This window comes from Anabrus simplex, chromosome X (assembly GCF_040414725.1).
Source record: "Anabrus simplex isolate iqAnaSimp1 chromosome X, ASM4041472v1, whole genome shotgun sequence".
NCBI classification, from domain to species: domain Eukaryota; kingdom Metazoa; phylum Arthropoda; class Insecta; order Orthoptera; family Tettigoniidae; genus Anabrus; species Anabrus simplex.
This window is the reverse complement of record NC_090279.1, coordinates 156310938-156325683: the sequence shown is the minus strand read 5'-3', so window position 1 is coordinate 156325683 and position 14746 is coordinate 156310938. Positions and strand designations below refer to the sequence as shown.

The following is a 14746-nucleotide window of genomic DNA, read 5'->3' as shown; positions in this document are numbered from 1 at the left end:
GAAGAATACACCCACAGCAGTGGCGGTGCGTTCTATATGTTCAGTGGTTCAGCGAACTCCCATAGAAATAGATAAGTCTATGTAAAATGGTTTATTACAGCATATTCCTTTAATAAGGTCTGTATATCCACGCGCGTAGCGGTATTTTTGACATCAACACTCTGTTGCTCTTCGGAACCAGCGAAGAGGTTCAATTTCAGGACTGTGGGAGCGGGGCCGTGAGACGTAAGGAGGGTGCACAAGGCGAGGGGCTGTGAGGAGCAGGGAAAACATAACCCAAGAATCGCTGGCGACTGGACCAGCGATAGACACGAGTTACATCGAGTAGTTCCGAAATTAGTCGAAGCACTGTCGGAGCGCGCTGTAAAAGTTTGCCGTTTGTGGTAGGTTTTGGAGGGGTTTTAATTTGACGATTTTGCAATTCTGATGTAATTAACCGCAATGAGCCAGAATATTTCGGTAACTACGTTTTGTATAGGAAGTACAACTAGGCAACTCTATAACACTGATCATAGAGAAAAAATGGAACGGATCCTACATTTCGAAAATGGTGTCAGCCAAAGAAAGACAAAGGCCAAGGAGGGCGTAAAAATGTAACACTCCCTGGGCCTCGAGTGCTCTAATACTGTCGGGCGGGAGATAGTGGGTTCGAATCCCACTGTCGACAGCCCTGAAGATAGGTTTCCGTGGCCTCCTAGGCCTTTCCTATCCCATCGTCGCCGTAGGACCTATCTGTGTCGGAGCGACATAAAGCCACTAGCAAAAAAATACTGTCGGGGTCGGAAAAGAACAAGACTTGATCAAGGGAGGTCGGATAGGATAGATGAAAGTGAGGAGCCTGGTGCAAGTAAGTGGAAGCAATTTCCAGGACTCAGCTAAGGGCCCCGTGGTCACCAACCCACGCTCCGAAGTTGATAGTCCCTGGATCTTTTCATTAGTAATACGTGTTTTATGAGAAGTAAACCGCAAAATACGGCAATACATAAACAACAGTAGTCTGCCTAACACGTTCTTGAAGAAGTTATTTGTACGCAAGCAACGTCTCCAAAATGAGAGGGAATTGGACCAGCTCTAAGTAATTGCACATCATATTCTCTGTCTTTCATCTTCATTGTGCTGGTAAATTCTTCGAGCTGTAGCCGTGTCCCTTCAAAGGAATGTTGCGTTTCTAATCAAGCAATGTCACTATTTTACATCTATGTAAACACCAAGTAACAATACATCTCACTACGTAATTTTCAACAGCAGGGAACCCCCAGACGCTTTATCCACGCGCGGCCACTGGTGTCCATAAACTTAAATACCGACTTTCGAGAATTTCTGTCCAGTTGTTTTAGGTTTATTTTGCCACAAACAAACAAATATTGATCGAGGCTTATTTTCAACTCATATAAACCTAATCTAGGATAAGATGAAGTATGAGACAATGCAATTATATTTATACAGATTTGCTGATGGTATTGTTACTGCAGAAGATCTGTTTAATATCACTGAATGGTATGAGCACAGTGTTAGCGTGATTAGCTGCCACCCCCGGAGGCCCGGGTTCGATTCCCGGCTCTGCCACGAAATTTGAAAAGTGGTACGAGGGCTGGAACGGGGTCCACTCAGCCTCGGGAGGTCAACTGAGTAGAGGTGGGTTCGATTCCCACTTCAGCCATCCTGGAAGTGGTTTTCCGTGGTTTCCCACTTCTTCTCTAGGCGAATGCCGGGATGGTACCTAACATCAGGCCACGGCCGCTTCCTTCCCTCTTCCTTGCCTATCCCTTCCAATCTTCCCATCCCTCCACAAGGCCCCTGTTCAGCATAGCAGGTGAGGCCGCCTGGGCGAGGTACTGATCATACTCCCCAGTTGTATCCCCCGACCAAGAGTCTGAAGCTCCAGGACACTGCCCTTGAGGCGGTAGAGGTGGGATCCCTCGCTGTGTCCGAGGGAAAAACCGAACCTGGAGGGTAAACAGATGATGATGATGATGATGATGATGATGATGATGATGAGCACAGTCTTGCAGAGGCATTACAAATACAAAACAAAAGTAATGGAGTACAATCATGCATGGGTCTTGGGACTCGGGGCAAGGGCGGTAAAAATAAAAAGTCTAGTCGTTTGAAAACGAGTTTTTGAAATGCGCGGCCTTTCGTAGTGTTCAAAAGCGAAAGCTCCCGACATCAATAACGGCATATTCATTTCCTTTATGTGAAAGCTGGCGGTAAAATAATATTGCAAATACCACCACAATGAAGGAACTCGGTCCCTCGGTTCTGCTTACGGGTATTACGGTGACCTGGGGCTGCAACTTAGTCAAGCGGGCGGCGAATCAACGCCACCTAGAAGCAACCGCGTGATGTTGAGTGAATCGAGAATGCCGCTATTTCGCCATAATACCAAGTAGTCCGTGAAAGATATTCATTGTGTGAGAGTTATACAAATTACGTACACAAGTTGCAGGGCCAAAGATTATTGCGGTAAGTGGCGCAAATTATCACACGTTAGCAGATTAGAGAAGGGAAGTGAGTTGTTCTCTCAAACGCCAAAACTAGACACATTTTTCCACAGAACTCAAACTATAACCAAATAACTTCTTCTCATACAATGACGAAAATAAAAATGATGGTACCGGCACAGAAAACTTTGATGAGTGTGCTCCCACTTTTAGTTGCGTTTCCATTAATCTGCTGTTTTGCGCGCGGCTGTGAGCTTGCATCCGGGAGATAGTAGGTTCGAATCCCACTATCGGTAGCCCTGAAGATGGTTTTCCGTGGTTTCCCATTTTCACACCAGGCAAATGCTGGGGCTGTATCTTAATTAAGGCCACGGCCGCTTCCTTCCAACTCCTAGGCCTTTCCTATCCCATCGTCGCCATAAGACCTATCTGTGTCGGTGCGACGTAAAGCCCCTAGCAAAAAAAATCTGCTGTTTGAACTTCAAGTGAATATCGTAGTAATACCAAGAGAAGGTATCTTTAAACCAAAATATTATCTTTATTTTGGCTTCTGAATAATGTTACTAGAGACTAATATGTTAGTAGTGGTGTGATAAGGAATGAGGGCAGTATTTCCGTAATTCTATGTGAATGTATCCAGAAAATTATCCATTCTGAAAAAAAGTGCTGATTGAATGTAAACAAATACACTATGAAACGTCAGTATCAAGTATAATTCTATAACCAACGTTTTGTTTCGTACTCCTTGTACATTTCTTGGAGGACATCCCAATATGCAACAACCGGCGTCAATGATTCGAAGCACGGAGCGTGAAAATACCCACCCTCACTGTAAATACGTGTTATTGTTTACAAGACGGGGTAATGAATTGTGTAGAGTTGACATCCGTCTGCTATCTCAGTTGGAATTATTATTATTATTATTATTATTATTATTATTATTATTATTATTATTATTATTATTATTATTATGTATCTGTTTACCTTCCAGGGTCGGTTTAACCCTCAGACTCAGCGAGGGATCCCACCTCTACCGCCCCAAGGGCAGTGTCCCGGAGCTTCAGACTCTGGGTCGGGGATACAACTGGGGAGGATGACCAGTACCTCGCCCAGGCGGCCTCACCTGCTATGTTGAACAGGGCTTTGCGGGGGGATGGGAAGATTGGAAGGGATAGACAAGGAAGAGGGAAGGAAGCGGCCGTGGCCTGATGTTAGGTACCATCCCGGCATTTGCCTGGAGGAGAAGTGGGAAACCACGGAAAACCACTTCCAGGCTGGCTGAGGTGGGAATCGAACCCTACTCTACTCAGTTGACCTTCCGAGGCTGAGTGGACCCCGTTCCAGCCCTCGTACCACTTTTCAAATTTCGTGGCAGAGCCGGGAATCGAACCCGGGCCTCCGGAGATGTCAGTTAATCACACTAACCACTACACCAGAGAAACGGACATTATTATTATTATTATTATTATTATTATTATTATTATTATTATTATTATTATTATTACTATCACTTTTGCCAACGACCGTAGCCGTGTTGAAACACCGGATCGCGTGAGATCTCCGAAGTTAAGCAACATTGGGCGTGGTCAGGAGTTTGGTGGGTTGCCACTCGCTGTTGGTGGGGGGTAAGGGAATGGAGGAGCGGAAAGGAACTGGCCACCCTACCGCACGTAAACTCCGGCTCAGGAACACCTCTGCGGAGGTTCGGTCCTGCCTTCGGGCAGAATGACCCTTACCTTACCTACTATCACTTTTATTATTATCATTAATGGTGTTTATGTTTGATATTTTACCTTAGTGAACTCTACTCTATTATTATACTCATTATATTAACCTTCATGGCTTGGTTTTCCTTTGGACTCAGCGAGGGATCCCACCGTTACCACCACATGGGCAGTGTCCTGTAGCGTGAGACTTTCGGTCAGGGAATAAAACTATGGACGAGGACCAGTACCTCGCCCAGGTGGCCTCACCCTCTAAGTTGAACAGGGGCCTTGTGGGTGGATGGGAAGTTTGGAAAGGATAGACAAGGAAGAGAGAGGAAGCGGCTGTGGCCTTAAGTTAGTTTCCATCTCGGCATTTGCCTCGAGGAGAAGTGGGAATCAACGGAAAACCGCTTCGAAGTCGGGTGTGGTGACCTCCCCAACTGAGTGGACCCCGTTTCAGACCTCGTACCACTTTTCAAATTTCGCGGCAGTACCCGGATGCGAACACGAGCCTCCGGGGATGGCAGCTAATCACGCTAACCGCTACACCACAGAGGCGGACTAAATAAAATAGCAATTGCAATTTTGTCCTCTCAAGTTTAAGGAAATGAGGAATTATTTGGGCCTAGAGGCGTTTCAGTAGTTAAATTCGGCCCAGGGTACAATCTAATGAAGTCAGATAATGCAGTAAATAATTCATTAGGAAATGGAAGGAAGTAGATGAATATTGTTATTTGGGTACCAGTATCAGAATAACCAGCGATGAGACTAGCACAAGCAATGATGGCTTTTCTAAAATATAAAGACATTTCCTCAATTCGAACAATGAAAATCCACAGACTGTTTCCAGTCTTTTGAGCAGGTCAGGAATGGAATGAATGAAGTCGCCTTCTAGCGGCGAGGATAGGAATTGTGCAGGCTGCGGAGTCTGTCGCACTCCTCTGGGGCCGTCATTAATGACTGACGGATGAAATGAGATTGTATTGGAGAGTGTTGCTGGGATAGAAGATGGCAGCAAATACCGGAGTACCCAGACAAAAACCTGTCCCGCCTCCGTTTTTTTTTTTTTTTTTTTTTTTCAGCACAAATCTCAAATGGAGTGACCAGGTTTTGAACCATGGAATCCAGCGGTGAGAGGCCGACGCGCTGCCGTTTGATCCACAGAGACTTTCGAACATTGATCTAGGAATTTAGAAAACAGGTAAGTCATCTCCGAACGGATGGAAGGTATTAAAAAAAAAAAATAAAAAAAAAAAAATAAATAAAAATAAAAATAGACGTTTCCACCATCCACAACCTCGACAAAGTGGTAGTACAAAGATGATTTTGATTTTGAAGAATTTCGCGTGGATCGTGGCATTCTGTGGACGTGAAACATGAACAATACTAGCTCAGGCAGAAAGAGAATAAGAGGTTCTGAAATGTGGTGTCACAAAAGAACGCTGAAAATGAGAGGGGTAGATCGAATAACGACTGAAGAGATACTGAATCGACTTGCTGACAGGAGAACGACTTAACGAAATATCACCAAACGAAGAAGCTGTGTAGGGGTACCGGTAGCGTGCCAGCATAATACCCGGAGGCGCCGGGTTCGGTTCCGGGCAAGGACAGGGATCCTTACCTGGACCTGAGGGCTGGCTTGAGGTCCACTCAGCTTGCGTGATTGCAATCGAGGAACTGTCTGACGATGAGATAGCGGCCCCGGTCTTCGGAGCCGAGAGGAATCGTCGTGCTGACGACGTCACATCATAACCTGCAGAGCTCCTGGTTGAGCAGCGGTCGCTTAGTAGGCCACGGTCATTCGGGCTGTTGCGCCATTGGCTTTCTGTTGGTTAGGTTTAGAAGAGGAACAATTAGAGATGGGCACTATCGACTGAAAACCGCTATCGACTAGTCGGGCGATAGTCCCTTCGAACTATCGACTAAATAGTCCAATGTTTTCAGTCGAACAAAAGTATTCATTACTTCCTGTCGAGAAGACTGAACAGTCGAATGAAAGTATTCATATAACGCAACTAGTCAGTCCATGAAAAACATTCGAATGTTTCCAGTCGAAACTCTCCGTATCAAATGTGGAGAGTCGTACTTTCACGAATTCGGCTCATTTTAACGCAATTTATCAATAATTAGAAATCATTTGTGTAGACACGCATTAAAATCTGATTTACGCACTCGTTCGTACACGGGGCTAATAGATAGAGAGATGCCCTTAATACGAACCAACATCATACGAATGGCCTTTCTTGGTGCTAAATGGACAGTGAAACGTAGAAAGACGACAATGAGCCTCTATTCCCGAACAATGTTAACAATAATAATATGTTAAACGCGTTGCTGTAGTACACAATCAAGATATACTGTAGATGAGAACAGCCAAACACAATACTACCGTATTTTCTAGATTATTATTATAGTTATTCAGATTATTATTATTATTATTATTATTATTATTATTATTATTATTATTATTATTATTATTATTATAGTTATACCATAGCGATACGCTATCGTTATACCTTATGTATGAATAGGGCTTAACGTAATTAACATAAACAAATATGCAACGAAATAAAGAGCATATAAACGACAAGAGAAAAACGCCATATATCGTAGGTACATATGAAGTTAACATAATTATATATTACATATCCGAAGTGACCATAAACCGATAGTTCCATTCGCTTCCATGTCGCTGTGACTTGAGTGCGACTGAATTCAGTCGACTTGTTTTGTGCTGACTGGACAGTGAAACGTGGAGAGATGCGTGGGGGGAATGCGACTGAATTCAGTCGACTTGTTTTGTGCTGACTGGATAGTGAAGCGTGGAGCGATGCGTGGCGGGAATGCGACTGAATTCAGTCGACTTGTTTTTTAAAGTAGTCGACTGTTACGATAGTTTAAACTATCGACTAGTTCGATAGTTATCAGTCGATAGTGCCCATCTCTAGGAACAATGGTAAGGACATTTCTTAAGACATAAAAGTCTTCTTCCGTTAATTTTAGAGCGACGTGTAGGCGGTATGAATATGGTAAACAATTAGATAAGGTAGGTGATGTAGTACTTACGTGGAAATGAAAAATTAAGCACAGAATAGGGTAGTATGGAGCGCTGAGTCAAATCGGTCTAAGGACTGATGGTGTTGTGTACGGGAATAGTTCCTTTTGTACTGTCTCCCGTACGGTAATTTATCGTGCAGAAATAAACTAATACTTCAATAATACTGCCTGGCAGAACTTCGCAGAACAAGATCCTGTGACCCCTCCCCCGCTTGTGCTGAATTCCGTGGACGGTAATAGGGTTGTCTTTTGTTTCTAAGAAGGATCGTATCTTAAATAATTAGATTACTGTGAACAAAATTTATGTGTTTGGTGTATTAAATTGATAGTAAAGTACTGATCAGACTGAAGTTGATTTTAGTTTGGAAACAAAAGTAGAAATAATGTATTAATGTTAACACTCATATGTGAAATAAAACACGTTTTTGTAAGTATATATACAACCCCTGTCAGCTAGGTTTCTCGGGGAGTCTGGTGCCTTGGGGTCTACCTGAGACTTGTTCTCGCACAAAACTGTCGCTTCGGTGACATCTATCATTACGATGGATTGCGAAAGCACAAGAAGAAACCCACTTGAGTGGCAAAAGCAGCGCATCAATGCGGTCTCATTAGGAGGAAAAATTGAACCCACCCCAAAGGCGACTTCGACTCTCTTTTCTTAAAAAAAAAAAAAAAAAAAAAAAAAAAAGGCTGTTATTTTTGTTTTTCATTTTAGTGGCCATGAATTTTACTAAGTTGTACATTCAAGGTTAGCATGGTTAGCTGCCACCCCCGGAGGTCCGGGTTCGATTCCCGGCTCTGCCACAAAATTTGAAAAGTGGTACGAGGGCTGGAAAGGGGTCCACTCAGCCTCGGGAGGTCAACTGAGTAGAGGTGGGTTCGATTCCCACCTCAGCCATCCTGGAAGTGGTTTTCCGTGGTTTCCCACTTCTCCTCCAGGCAAATGCCGGGATGGTACCTAACTTAAGGCCACGGCCGCTTCCTCCCCTCTTCCTTATCTATCCCTTCCAATCTTCCCCATCCCCCGCAAGGCCCCTGTTCAGCATAGCAGGTGAGGCCGCCTGGGCGAGGTACTGGTCATTCTCCCCAGTTGTATCCCCCGACCAAGAGTCTGAAGCTCCAGGACACTGCCCTTGAGGCGGTAGAGGTGGTATCCCTCGCTCAGTCCGAGGGAAAAACCGAACCTAGAGGTAAATAGATGATGAAGATGATGATGATGTACATTCAAGGCATACTTTATTGGGTCGAGCGCAAATCGTTCACGGTACGGGGCATGGTGCTGTATATCGTTAGCCGAGCATCAACATGTATCGCGATATCCAACTTATCATTAGAACTTGGATTTTGAGACCTTGAAGAAATAAAAACTATAAGACAGGTAATAAAGCCGCTAAATGTAGTGAATAAGTACGAGAAATACAGTTTTGTGCGAGACGGATCTGTATTATAGGACCTTAGTTATCCGGACATGAAAAGCACCCTCTTATTTTGTGAGATACCCTCTCGAAAAGGTTGAAAATGTTTCTTCTTCTTCTTCTTCTTCTTCTTCTTCTTCTTCTTAATCTGTTTACCCTCCAGGGTTGGTCTTTCCCTCGGACGCAGCGACGGATCACACCTCTACAGCCTCAAGGGCAGTACATCTCCCAGGCGGCCTCACCTGCTATGCTGAACAAGGGCCTTGTAGGGGGATGGGTAGATTGGAAGGGATGGACAAGGAGGAAGGAAGCGGCCGTGGCCTTAAGTTGAGTATCATCCCGGCATTTGCATGGAGAAGTGGGATACCACGGAGAAGCACTTCGAAGATGGCTGAGGTGGGAATGGGACCCCCGAGTGTGAGTAGACCCCATTCCAGTCCTCATATAACTTCTTAAATTTCATGGCGGATCCGGGCCCTCAGGGCTATCAGCCAATCACACTAACCACTACATCACTTAATATTAGTTAAATATTACACAACCTATTGCACAAACAGTGTGTCCACCCTGCCTGTCGTAAGAGGCGACCAAGGGATGATTTCTTAGAACCATGAAACTACTTGTGCTTAGTACTGTGATAGTACATATATCACACCCCCGAATTATATGTAGAAGTTAGAGATATTATTGTCAGTATTCGATTTATTATTATTATTATTATTATTATTATTATTATTATTATTATTATTATTATTATTATTATTATTATTTCATTTATATATTTTGCCATTTATATTGGTAAGCTGGAAGATATCCACATATGTAGGTATGAGTAATTTGTTTTGCACGAGTGGGAAAACATTGCTGTAGTAACTCTGGTAATTTGAATGAGTCATATGGCTACCCCAGTGTCTGTTGTGATGTACTTGTGTCAGGAAATTCCATTAGTCATGTATATATCCCAGCCTGATGAGATGAGCTTGTTGTTGTACCAGGGAAATTTGATGATTCATGTAAAACTCCCGAGTGTTTGTTTATAACTTGGGAGAAAGAAGAGGTTCACTCATGATTGGCTGGCAAGCACAAATCCAGACGTATCATCTGAGAGGAGGGGGTGTTGATGTCTATAAAGGTTGATGATACGGCGGCAACCAAGACATTATGAAAAACATTGTAAGGGTGATTGTAGAGGTGATTGTAAAGGAACGAGAAGGAAGATAACTACATCTACAACTACAACTGACGCACTGTACGGGAAGGAAGTGGTGCTGATACACGGTACTGGAGTGACACGGCTGCAATGGACTGGACTTCAAACGTTCGTGGAGCGTAGTCTTGTCATGTTTGTGGAAAGTGGCTGATTGTGGAGAGTGCTTGCGCATTAAGCATTGTAGCACTTGTGGCGGCCTAGCATTATATGTTGGTGAAAGCTATCTCAGACTTTCCATAAATTTATATGTTGAGGATCGACAGACGTGTGTATATATCTTTACAAGTGTTAAAATATGTGAACACAGTAGTACAAGGTACAGTATCTGTGTGATGTGATAACTGCCGATTATGAGAATCGGTAAGTCGAATTGATATAGAGACAGTGAAGGGTATTTATCTTCATACATGTACATTGTTCATCGGACTATCTACAAATGGTAGCTTAGTTCTCGCTTTCGTTTTCCCACGATTTTCATTATTATTGTTGTTGTTGTAAATATGGAGTCTTCCAGCAATATTTTATGTGTGTATTATATGTATAATGCTGTATGTTGATGAGGTGCTCATGCACGAAATTTGTTAAGAATATAGTTAGCTATTTTAGAATCAGTGTTATTGATGAACCTAGGTGCAGTTCCTACCTAATTAGTCGTTTTCAGGAGGTTAGGTAAGGCCTGCAGCAGATGTACCAGTACGCAGCATTATGTACACGCCCTGGGATATAAAGTCTATCATGCTCTTATCTAAATTCGAGGGATCCATTCTGGTGAACTCTGGCTCCCATACTACGGACATTTCGGAAGTTTTTGAGTAATTTTATTTATATATTTTTATTTATGATTTTATTTATTATTATCATCAAAACGTTACAATTGGCGCCCAACGTGGGGCTGAATGATTGGTACATCTGTTAGGCTTATAAGCGTAGGTGCACTTGTCAGGTGTGGATGGAATTCTACAAACTATGTCAGTGAAGTGTTTTATATGTACGTGATATGTATGTTGGAGTATGAAGAAATGTTGTAGCGAGTCGAGTATTATAAAATTGAGAAGTAGAGAGGTTGTTAAAGTTGCTGGTACCATGAATCAGGATAAGAGAAGTCAAAAGAATTCCACCACATTGAGTTTATCTAATTTAAGTGAGAAAAGCGAAATGGCTGATAGTAGGAAAGATCAATTGACAACGATAGGTGAGGAACCGAGTAACCCGTCTCAAACTCAGAATGTAGGGGATCAAGGGGCGACCTTAACTCTTAGTATGCTTCAATCACTATTTAATCAGTTCAGTAAAGAGTTGAAAGGTGAATTTAACAGTAAGAGTGATGTATTGTCCAGTAAGAGTGATGAATTATCCAGTAAAATGGATAATAATAATGCTGAATTGTCTAGCAAGATTGATAGTCAAAGTAAAGAGTTGAAGAGTGAACTGAGTTTTTTAAGTAATGAAATATACAGTATTAATAGTGAATTAAATTCAGTTAGTACGGAGCTGTCCAGTAAGATTGAGAAGCAGAGTGCAGAGTTAAATTTAGCTAGTGTTGAATTGTCTAGTAAAATTGATAATTTAAGTAGCGCTGTGAATGGTAGAAATGACAAATTAAACCAGAAGTTTGACCATCAAAGCAGGGAAATTCAGGAAGTCAACAATAAGATAGAAGCTCAACGCTTGGAATTGACTGAGAAAATTGAAGGCCGATTTAATGTAGTTAGGAAAGAATTTGTTGAAAACAGCAAGGAATGTGATAAGAGAATAAAAATAGTGGAAGATAAAGTCGAAGAAATAGATAGAATTAAAACCAATCAGAATGTTTTAGCGAAGCGAATAGATGAGAAGAATGAGAAACTGGAGAAAGACCTTAAGTCGGTAAAAGATGACCTCAAGTCAATAGAAGGAAATGCCAGAATGGTAGTGGAAAAAGGAATTAAATCATGTCATGTGAAATTAAGGCAGGAGATCAGTCAAATCCAAGTAGGTAGCAGTATATGTAATAGGTACGTATCTTGTACGAAGGACTCTGAATTACCCAAGTTTAATGGTCGGCAGTTTAATCCGATGGAATTCTTGAAAACGGTGGAGAAACGGTTTTCCAAGAATCTTGACGATGGTTTGATTGATTGGAGTATGGTTGATGAGCTGTTGGATGTTGCATTTGTTGGAGAAGCGAGATCTTGGTTTCAAGTTTACAGACAGGGTATTTCGAGTTTGGAGGAATTTAGGGAGAAATTTAGTTCTAAATTTTGGAGTGATGCTATTCAGGGAAGGGAAAGAGATCGCGTGCTATTTGGCAAGTATAAACCTCAGGAACGTGTATCTATGACGGAGTATTTCTTGGCGCATGTTCTGATCAGCCAGAATATTGAAGGTCTAGCATCGGAGAGAGATACAGTCCGCCAGATGTTGAGGCATTTTCCTGAGAAGGTCGGATTAGCTGCATGTATGCAGAATATTGTTACGATTAAGGAATTAGAGCAGCTGTTAGAGAGGTTTGATGCTTTGGAAGGGCAGGGGAGGACTAGGCAAAGTGAAGGTAGGAATTACGAGGATAATGGGAGACAAGGTAATCAGGTAGCGGGAGATAGGAATAATCAGAATTTCAGTCATTCTAGGCAAGGGAATCAGGGTGGTAATTCCGGAAGGGGAAACAGACACTCTAACCAAGGAGTTAATCACCAGGAATATTTTGGCAGAAGTCCTAATCAAGGGGAATCAGAAAGTAGGGGGCGTACGGATCAAAGACCTCCAGATCAAGTGCAGAGACATGATAATAGTGAACCGTCCACGTCAAGTAATTTAAACCGGAATCGGACTTCTTAGTTGGGTCAGATAGGCAGTCCGATACCGAAATTCCTATTCACGTGATGAAACAGGTAAGTTACGAGGTAGACGTGAAAGAGGAATTATTGTATGACCATGTGTTTTGTGATCAGGGAGATTTTGTGTATAGGGGGCGTGATGAAAGTAAGAAAGATGTGTCGGATGACTTACTTTGTGTTAGTGGTGATGGTAATAGCGGTGTTGCGATCGATAATCTTGTGGAAGTTTCTGAAATTGAAAGTGAAGTTTTTTGTGAAGTTGAGGAAGGTTGTTTTGTGAGTGAAGAGTGTTCACGGAGTATACATCATGAGGATGTTTTTGTTGATTTAAGTGTATGTGAGGAGAGTAAAGTTAGGTCCATTATGTGTGAAAATGGTGACTTTGAGATTAATGAAACTTCTGATAAGAGAGTCGAAAGTAGCAGTGTTGTTGGCATGAAAGTGGTGCAAGTAGGAGCTCATGGGTCGCTTTTACTTGCGCGTAGTAACACTATGTTAGGTACACAATAGGTTTGTGATTGGTAGCAGCAGAGAATGGTTCACTGTAGATTTCTAGTACCCTTGATTAATACCATTGTGAGAAACACCACGGGTCTGGGCGTTGCCTGTGATTAGTACCATTATATGAACGACACCGTGGGTCTGCGTTGCCTGTGATTAGTACCACTATGTGAACGACACCGTGGGTCTGCGTTGCCTGTGATTAGTACACCTAAGTGAAGAACACCGTAGGTTTGCGTGGCCTATGAGTGACGCCATTATGTGAGAAACACGATAGGTCTGCGTTACCTGTGCGACGCACACTACGTGTGAGTAGTACCATAATACGTGGAACACCGTGAGTCTACGCTACATTTGGTTAGTACCGCAACATGTCAAATACCATGGTTCTACGTTACTAGCGATAAGTACCATTATGAGGGGCAGTTGACCTGGATTTTGTACCCCTTTAGAAAACAATCATTCTCGATTCAGGATTGTGCTTTAGAAACAGTCCATTGGTCAGCAATACTATTGTTTATGATAGTTTCTGGGTCGGATCCACTGATTGTTTTAAATTCTTATCCATCCATTCATTCTTCATCACATGCTTTATTCTGATCAGTGGATGATTTTGAACTTTTAAATTGATATTACATTTTGTACCATTAGGGCCCGATGACCTAGATGTTAGGCCCCTTTAAACAACAAGCATAATAATAATCATCATCATCATCGATATCCCTCTATGGAACCACTTCTCCCCGTGCTGCCTGTCAGGATTGGAGCTGTCTCGAGTTCGCTGCAGGTTCGTCGTGGCGTCTAGGGCCTGTTCCACGAACGAACTTTGCAAGTTTTCAACTTTGCACTTTTCACTTCTCAATTATTGCAAAGTATTTCTGTTCCACCATGATCTAGGTTGTACTTTTCAATTTCTTGGCAAAGTGAAAAGTCTTTGCGAATGAGTGATCCGATCGAGTTTATTCCATGAGCAAACTGTATAGGCCTAATTCTCTATGATTTTAATGCTTTACTTTTCGCGGCGAACTTGGCATAATTGTGGTTCCGTTTAAGTTTCTATCATGGGAAAGAAAGGTTAGTATTACAAGAAGCTGGCCGTGCTGGAAGTTGTCAAGGAGAAACGTGACATCCTTTGTGACTACTTTAAAGATAACCTCTCAAATGATGATACACATCAGTGTTAACGAGAGTACTGTCAACACATCCACACACAGAAAGAAATTCACCCTTCATTAGAAATCCCATCGCTATATTATGTGGATTACCAGGGCAACGTACTGTTAGGAAATATTACATTTACTATTAACATCTACGACTTTGGTAACAGTTCTGCAAATAATTGATTTTGATGTCCCATGCATTGGTGCTACACCGTGCAGCTGGGCACCATTTCCTAACCAATGCAAGCATATAAGAATTTGTTCTTTTCCGGAAAGGAATTGAGTTCTTTTTTGCAGCATGTTTCAATAAATGATCGATCATTTCAAGAATATAGTCAGCCTGTGTTGGGGTAATACGAAATCACTCGCGAAATTCCGTCGAAGTGAGGTTATGAAAATTAATCCTGTCTTTGTACGTTCTCTTGTTGGTTTCTTCA

The 14746-nt window shown here is 42.4% G+C and overlaps 1 protein-coding gene across 1 annotated transcript in view; it reads left to right on the top strand.

Moving 5' to 3' along the window:
• Positions 1-14746, top strand: part of LOC136886024 (fucose mutarotase) — a 71720-nt gene that overhangs the window by 14694 nt on the left and 42280 nt on the right. The gene's annotated exons all lie outside the window — the stretch shown is intronic.